Here is an 8,533-nt window from a genome sequence, read left to right on the forward strand (position 1 = left end):
ATGGGTAAGTGTCCGCATGTCCTTGTAATCAACATCTTTTGAATGAAATGTTAGATCAGTGTTGTTTCATGTTTTCTCTGGGTGATATATTTATTTACCTGATGTGGATATACCTCTAGAACAGGGGTGTCCAAACTTTTTGTCCCGAGGGCCACATACAGAAAAAAATACCAAGGACTGGGCCACTCACGCCGCCACGCCCCCCTGCCCTGACAGTCGCGTCGCTCAGGGTGGGGGGGCGTGGCGGCGTTCTGAGGGACAGCTAGCAAGTCAGCAAAGCAATTCACCGCCAGACCACTAGGTGTAGTAACGTTTTTTGTCGAAGACAACCTTAGAGACACCTTCTTTGTGTGGCAGTCTTTGTCGACGGTTTATTACTTTTTCTGGAGGACAAATTTGTCCCTGATCTTTCTACACAGCTTCGTACACTCGTCGACCTGCAAACCGACGTCAGCCGAGATCTTCCAGGAATTGCAGGTCATCTGCATGTCCTTGTATTTAGTCAGTGTCGGGTTAAACAAGTGGTCATACTTTCAGATCTCTTCTGCCAAGTGCTCTTCTATTTGGTCCATATCCGTTCTAATAAATCTTCCTTGGTTTCTGCCGGTATTAAGGGGCATGAAACCGGATATATGACTCTGGAAAGGATGTAGTTAGCGGACCAATCACAGCCTTGCGCGCTGCATAGCTTTGTCGTATAGTTACAAAAATTGGTGAATGCACACAAGCACGAAAGAAGTGTCTCTGAAAACGCAGAAGCATGCACCGGCCTCTCCCCTGTCGAAGAAGCCTGGCCCCATAAAGCAAAACAAAGTGCTTTAAGTAAGTAAGTGCCATTTGAGCGCTACTAAATTTTGAGTTTCAAAAAAAAAAAAAATTTAAATTTTTTTTTTTATACATTATATTTTTAGACATTGATGCGGGCCAATTAAAAGTGGATGGCGGGCCGCAATTGGCCCGCGGGCCGTAGTTTGGACACCCCTGCTCTAGAAAAAAAACACTAAAGGGCCACGCTGCTGTTTTTGTCTGTTTTATCCCACTAACTGAAAGTTTGCAAAATTTGATTTCTCCTTTTCTCAGTGACTGCACACAATTTGGGAAAGATACCGACTTCACACTGTCCAACTCTGAAAAAAAACGGCAACTTCTGAATGTACGTTCTGTTTTCAAACTATCCAAGAACACACACACTTTTGAGAAGACAACTTTGGAATTCTCTGGAGTCAGATTTCCCCCCTGGCTGAAAATGTTTGAAGCAACACTACGTAGCTGCTACTGAGTAATAACAGCTTCAGACTCCTATCACATGACCACCCTCTGGAAGAAAGTAACTAGAACACGACATGGATGATCAATTACAAGCACAAAGTTGTTTTCATGTAGAAAAAAAACAAGCTTAGAATAACTGCGATGGTGGATATTACCATTATTATAAGTTTCCTCGCTGTATATTGGAGATAAAAAAGTGTTTTGACTGATTTCTAAGTATTTTTAACTGATCAACAGTTCAACATTCCTCTTGAACTTGCTGAGTCTCATTCTGGCAATTGAAGCCGCGACTCTGTTTCAGTTCCACACTTCTCACAGGGATCGTACCCACTCGCCAAAGTTACATAGAGCGAGAACAGATGCTGAGGGTGAAAAGTAGGAATAAAAGAGGAACCATTCTCCTTATTCCAAGTCAAGCTTATTTTGAAGGTTCTATTTTAAAGTTAAAAAATTGCATAGTGTTGCTTTAACACACTCGTGACTGACCTTGGACTACCTAACACTGTGAGGTGGCAGATCAGAGTGGTTTTGTCATTTATTAGATATGAGGACTTTATATTAGGACATTTGAAATGTCTCCTTTGTTTTTTTTTCTGCACAGACCAGGTGACGGTGAAGAATCTCTCACAGCATTCAACCCACTGGGTTCAGATCAGACAACGGTCCACTCAGGTCAAAGACCCGCTGTGGAGCAACTGGTCTCCAGTGGTGATCGTTCCTGCAGGTGAACCCATGTTACCTCCTCACATTAGTGCATGGATCTCAGGTTTTTATAGTTTTTTGGTCGTGGTTTGGACTGAAATGCATTATCCCGCTTTGAAATTATTTGTTGGTGATAGTTCGCCACAAGAAAACGAGTGATCAGTCATCATGAAGTGGCTCTAGATGAAATAGAGGAGTCAAATCAATTCACATACATGAATCACAAAGGGACACAGTGACGTACATGAAATCCCCAGACCGTTTCAGGGGCGATTAAATATGTGTCACCACCCTCACCCCAACACCTTCCATCATTTTTTTAAATCATCAAGGTTTTAATTCCTTGAAGTTCACGCAGAGGCCTCTTCTCTACCTGTGGAGATTGAAAACTATGAACTGATGGATTGCTGAGATGTTTAAACATATAAGATGTAACACTTCTTCATTAAAATGACAGAAAAATGACTCAAGCTCATTTTGTTGACTTGTGCATTTATATTATCCAAAATGTTTCCAACAAGTTTCAAACTTCAACCTTCAATATTTTATTTAAGGTATTAGGATGTTTAGTTTTGATCGCCTTTCAATCAACCTGTGACGAAGGAGAAACGTGCTGCTAGCCAGTCAGCGTTTTCTCTGTCAACGGTTTGTTTTTTCTCACGATTATTTAGCGTTTTATTGCGTAACATTATAAAAACTTCAATACATTCGAGTCGGGTCAGGTAGATTTTCATCCGCAATTCCCATAATTCCACCCTACTTCAGGTCACCATCAAACTGGGTCTTTTATTATGTTTTGATTCCGAGACGCTCATGGCTGAAGTTATATTGTGCTTTCAAAACAGTTTTTAGTTGTAAAAACGAAACTGAATTTCTGGTTTCTTTTTTTCTTTTTATTGCAGAGCTTGCACACGAGCCTGAAGTCAACAAGACAACCAAACATTTGAATGGCACCAGAGAGGTGACGGTGACTTGGAAGGTAAACCAGTTACAGGAAAAACGACACCAGAGCATCAACTAATCCGACCATTTTAAAATGACTACTTGCTGTTTCAATCATTCGAGGGTTTTGTCTTCACTTTGTGTTTCACTTCAGCTGAGGTCCCACGCAGCAGCAGCAGCAGGAGTGACCTACCGACTGGAGGACACACAGTCTTCTCTGGGTTGTCCTTGTGCAAGGACAGAGAAGAGGTGACAACACCTCAAAACCAATAACTTCACCATTCATGTGTCATACTCTCCCGTCGACATCTCTGTCACCGCCAGAAACACAGCAGGGTGTTCTCCTTCAGCAACCGTTTATGTGCCAGCCGAACCTACTGCGGATTTAAAAAGTAGGACCAAGTGTGTGTGTTTCAAATTTCAAGAGTATTAATCGTTAGGCAGAATTTCACTGTGGGATGTTCTTTCTGTCATTCTTTCCCCAACAGTTTGTGACAAAACGGTGGATGATAAATTGAATAAGAAAACTTGCAAGCAATGGTACGAGCTTCAAGATGGAGGTTTGAAGCCAAACCATGTGATAACTTTAGAAAGAAAGAAAAAACTAGTAAGGGAGCAAGAAACAAAGAGTGAGTACTTTAAATCACACAACTCTAACTTTGACACACAACTGCAGAGGGTTTTGTGTAGTTTACCAACTAATGACAATTTCAAAACATGCATTTTAAAGAACATTTTTGCATCATTTCACTGAAAAATAGGTCACAATTTAAAAAAAAATGTTTAAACTCAGGGGACTTTCCACTGTGTAGAAATACCACTTTAATTGTCTCTTGTTGTGTCACACTTGCACTGGAAACATTTTCTGTACCTTACACCTGATCCACACACTTCCTGTTTCACTTCCAGACGTAACTTGGTTACAGGATTACGTTGGCTACCTTTACTTTGAACACATCTGTGATGCTGGGAAGCCGCGGACAGTTAAGATGTGCCTCTACTACAAGAAAGAGGGAGGTACGTGTCTTTGAATTAGATCTCCCTGCATGATGTGTGCACTGGATGCACACTCCGGACCGGAATGCGTCCGCCTAAAACGCTTGGTGCCAGGCGTGGGACAGAACCCAGATTTAATCTTGATTGCCCTCTAGTGGCTGGTTGCAGTGTCAGTCATAAGCCACACCTCCTGCATGTAAGTAGATGGGACACGGACGAAACCAAAAAAGTAAAAGTGCACAAAATAACATTCTGATGACAATTGTCAGTTAAATTAGGTTATAATTTGTTACTCGATGCTTTGAAAAAGGTAAATGCTATTAAAGCACAGAAAATGTGTCTTAATAGAGATTCGAAGGAGGTTAAAGACGAGAAAGATTTCCTGTGGAACCCAGTAACGAGATGGTTGTTGAGGAGATGACCCCAATCGGTGCATCTCAGTGAGAGAACATGTATCCTGTACCGCAAGATGAGAGAGAAGTAATTTAACCCTTCTGTCTTTCTTTTCCTTGTCAGCACCACTTAGAGAACCTCAGGATATAACAGTTTTTGGTCAAACGCACAATTCTGCGAACCTCTCCTGGAAAGCGATCCCCTCCAAGGACCAGCGAGGTTTCCTCACCCACTACAGCCTGTGCAGTGTGGAAATGGGTTCGAAGGATGAGATGAGAGGTGTGAGAGCCACTTTACTACATCATCTGAAGCAGTTTGTTCAAAGGGTTTTTCACAGATGAATTATTTGTGAACAACTTTTGAACTATGAAAGGACAAACTTTCACGGAAGCTCTCCAAATGACACCAGATATGTGAATTTAACTGTGATATTTCTCAACGTCTTGTTTCATCAGAGTGCCACAACATATCAGCCTCATTGAGAAAATTCAGTCTGGAAAAGTTGACACCGGGAACAAAATACAACATCAGCCTGGCCGTAGTGAACCGAGCGGGAGCAGGACCCGCAGCTACAGTCACTATTAACACGCTGCAGGAGAAACATGTGAATGGTATCCGACCTACAGAACCAGCTCCCACGTTGAAGCAGCTTTGCAGTTTTTCCACATGCGGATGCAAACTCATTTTCCCTGTCTTCCTTCTTCTCCACCCAAATCAGTGTGGTTGAGTTTGGGCCTGCTGATCGGGTTCTTCTTCATCTCGACAATGTGCACCGTCATCTTGAAGAGGTAGGTGACCTCCATACTTTAAAGACTCAAAACTTTGGTGTGTAATGTGAACAAACACATAAACTACAGTGTGAACTCGCTTTGTAGGGAAGGAGAATTTATGTTTTTTGTTTTTTTTAATCAAACCACGTGACTTTTATTAAAAATTATTTCATTTTAAAAATCGGATATATTCAGGGGGCTGATGAGTGTGTGAAATTTGGTGAAGCTCGAATGACTTTAATAGAACTGTTGGGCCTTGGAGGAGAATTTATGTTTTTTGTTTTTTTTAATCAAACCACGTGACTTTTATTAAAAATTATTTCATTTTAAAAATCGGATATATTCAGGGGGCTGATGAGTGTGTGAAATTTGGTGAAGCTCGAATGACTTTAATAGAACTGTTGGGCCTTAGAGGAGAATTTATGTTTTTTGTTTTTTTTAATCAAACCACGTGACTTTTATTAAAAATTATTTCATTTTAAAAATCGGATATATTCAGGGGGCTGATGAGTGTGTGAAATTTGGTGAAGCTCGAATGACTTTAATAGAACTGTTGGGCCTTGGAGGAGATATATGATCTACTGAGTGTTCTAGTTCCCCCAGGATTTATCTATTCCTAACTGTTTCTACTCTGTTCTGTTGCTCAGAATCCAAAACAAGATCTTTCCTCCTGTGCCGAAGCCTTTTATTCCAGATTTCTCACCCAATCACCTTGGTCAGGTAAATCCCACAAACAGGCTGCAGAACTGTTTATATCAAAGTTTTTGCTCTTTCTGAAAACATGGCGGTTTATTTTTCTCATTTAAAAACTATATTTTAATCAAACAGCAGAACTAATTCCCTCAGACATAGTAAAAAGTGTGTACAGTAAATCAGTGCAGTCTATATACAGTACACTGTATAACTACTCAAAGGAAGTGTCAGCAATGTTTAAAAAAATACTCACCTCATTGAAGATAATGTAATTCCCCTTTTCTATGATACGGCTCATGAAAACCTAACTCAAGCTTATCTTGATCTTTAAATCATGACATGTTACAATCAATTACAGGCACAAGTTGAGTAAAGTGAACTTCTTCTATGCGTTATTAGATTTTCTGAGACATTTGCGTGATTCCTGAGCAAGAAACCAAAACAGTGACCTATTCAATAGCTCAGCACAGTTTGTTGAGTTCTCACCCCTGAGTCTTACTGTCATGTTTCAACGTGACCTCCATCAGGAGATGCTGGAGGGGAAAGAGGAGGTGCACGACCTGCTACTGCTGCAGCTGCACCCAGAGCACAAGACTGTCCCTCAGGAAGCAGAGGAAACCACCGTCCTCCGAGGAGAGTGGGACGCTGGGAGCGACGAGGACGTGGACAATGAGAGGGAGGGGGATTCGAGGATGTCAGAGGGGAGCGGTGATGAGAGTCCGGGATCCACAGATCAGCAGCAGAAGAGGTCCAGAGTCAAAGAACTAACCGATCAGGAGCAGGTGGAAAGCGAGATCGCCTTGCTGATATACAGGAATGGTTTGGTCTTCGATCTAAAGACAGATTCACCGTAAAGACTAAATCTTTACAATATTTGTTCACCAATAGTGGATAAATGAAGTCTATTTTGAAAGTTGTATCTTTTTAAACAACAATATTTGAAGAATTTAATCTTTTCCTGTAGCAAGTATTTTGTCAGTGATGTTTTTCATAAGGAGAACAGCATAATGATATAAGCAGCAGAGTTGATCACACACAGGCTTTGTCACTGCAGGTTGTCAATACACAATTTTTGTGGTAAGGTATTGTTCAGACCTTCACTCTGTTGTTTTGTAGAATTAAATATCTAATTAAAACCAAACTAAGTTGAAAATACACATTGGGGCATAAATCATCTACAATGACAGAAACCCTTTTTGTTTGTTTCTGTTTTCATCTCTGCCTTGTAAGGTGACCGGTGTGAAAGGGGCATACAAATAAAATGTTTTACTATTATTATTATTTACTGTAAAGACTGTGTCCCATTGTCAGTATAAAACGAAACATAAGGTGCAGAAGCAATGCGTGTGAGGGCTGAGCAACGCACAAAGTGATTGTGAAGAGGTAACCCTGTGACAGGAAGTGGTCAGGACAGAGAGACCATGGCCTTTCCAAAAAGTGTCTTATGCAAGGTGAATAAACTTAGATTAGTCATAACCAGTGAGAGCTCTGTGGGTTTCCAACTAGAGCATGTCAGGCTGATTTATTATAAGTGACGACCGACTCACATGTTCTCAGCAGAAAAACTCATTCCTGTTTTTGGTTAAGATTTCAATTCAGCAAGTATGTCCCTTTGTAGGTTCACACACTTTATCTCTCACCACAGTGAGATCAATATCATGTGTCCCAACCACAGACGACAGATTAACATCTTACGAATGCAATTTGTGGTTAGAATACTATCTAGCGACACCACATTGCGTTGTCCGTGTCTATAAATACAGTACACATATGTTTCTTCCGCACCTTTGGACTCGAGCTTATTTTAACAACAGTGCTAGAACTCATGTGTGTGTAGGTCTGGTTTGGATGGGACACTTTTGTAAGATCACATACATCAACATTCATTTGTATCTGCAGACGAAAGACAATGAATTAGGGCAATTATGACACCTTTCAATATACAACGTGCAGAAATGGAGATGAATTGTACTTTATGCACATGACGATCTGATCTCGTTGTTCCCTGACCCATATACCATGCAGTTTTGTGGAAATCCGTCCAGAAGTTTTTGTGTAATTTTGCCCACAAAAAAACGGATTGTGCAGAGAATTTGGGTCCGGACTTTCTGCAGAAGTTGCCTCTCAGACGCGTTCACGACACAGAAACTGTTCAGGTGAAGCTGCTGCTGCAGACACAGTCAGGACGTCACTCATGAATTCTGCTGCAGAGATCCCATGTTTTTGTTTTTAACCTGGGTAGTATCTCCTGCTGTGTTCTCCCATCGTCTCCTCTGGACTTTCTGCAGACTTTATACTTGTGGACTGGACACAGAGAAAGTCCGCAAAATGTCAGGACACTCTCACTCGGATGTTTGCATTTGCACATACAGCCCCTGTGAAGAATGTCAGGAGATTAATCCATAGTTCAGCGCATCTTTAAAAACCAGTGTTGACAGATGTACGATAGTTATCGTATTTGTACAATTATTTTGGCCTCTAAACGATTAATAAAACATGATGTACGATAACTTGTTCATTTTGTGACACTTATTATAAGTTGTAATCTGGAGCTGTAGCCTTGATACTGTGGCCGTGTGCATTCCTCAAAAATAAGAGGCGGTGGACTAGTGGCAGAAACTTGGACTATGGGCAGAAAAGGTCTCTGGTTCGACTCCACGGAGAAACAACAAAAAGACGAACCTGGATTGATCTGTCCAAAAATCCAAGAGGATTCTCCCTACCCTGTCTAGTGCCCCTGAGCAAGGCACCCTACTCCCCCAACATCT

At 41.2% G+C, this 8,533-nt stretch overlaps 1 pseudogene; it reads left to right on the forward strand.

Moving 5' to 3' along the window:
- On the forward strand, positions 1 to 7,057 carry LOC133010622 (uncharacterized; annotated as a pseudogene).
- Positions 7,058 to 8,533: the final 1,476 nt, after the last annotated feature.

Source organism: Limanda limanda, chromosome 9, assembly GCF_963576545.1.
Source record: "Limanda limanda chromosome 9, fLimLim1.1, whole genome shotgun sequence".
In the NCBI taxonomy this organism is placed as follows: domain Eukaryota; kingdom Metazoa; phylum Chordata; class Actinopteri; order Pleuronectiformes; family Pleuronectidae; genus Limanda; species Limanda limanda.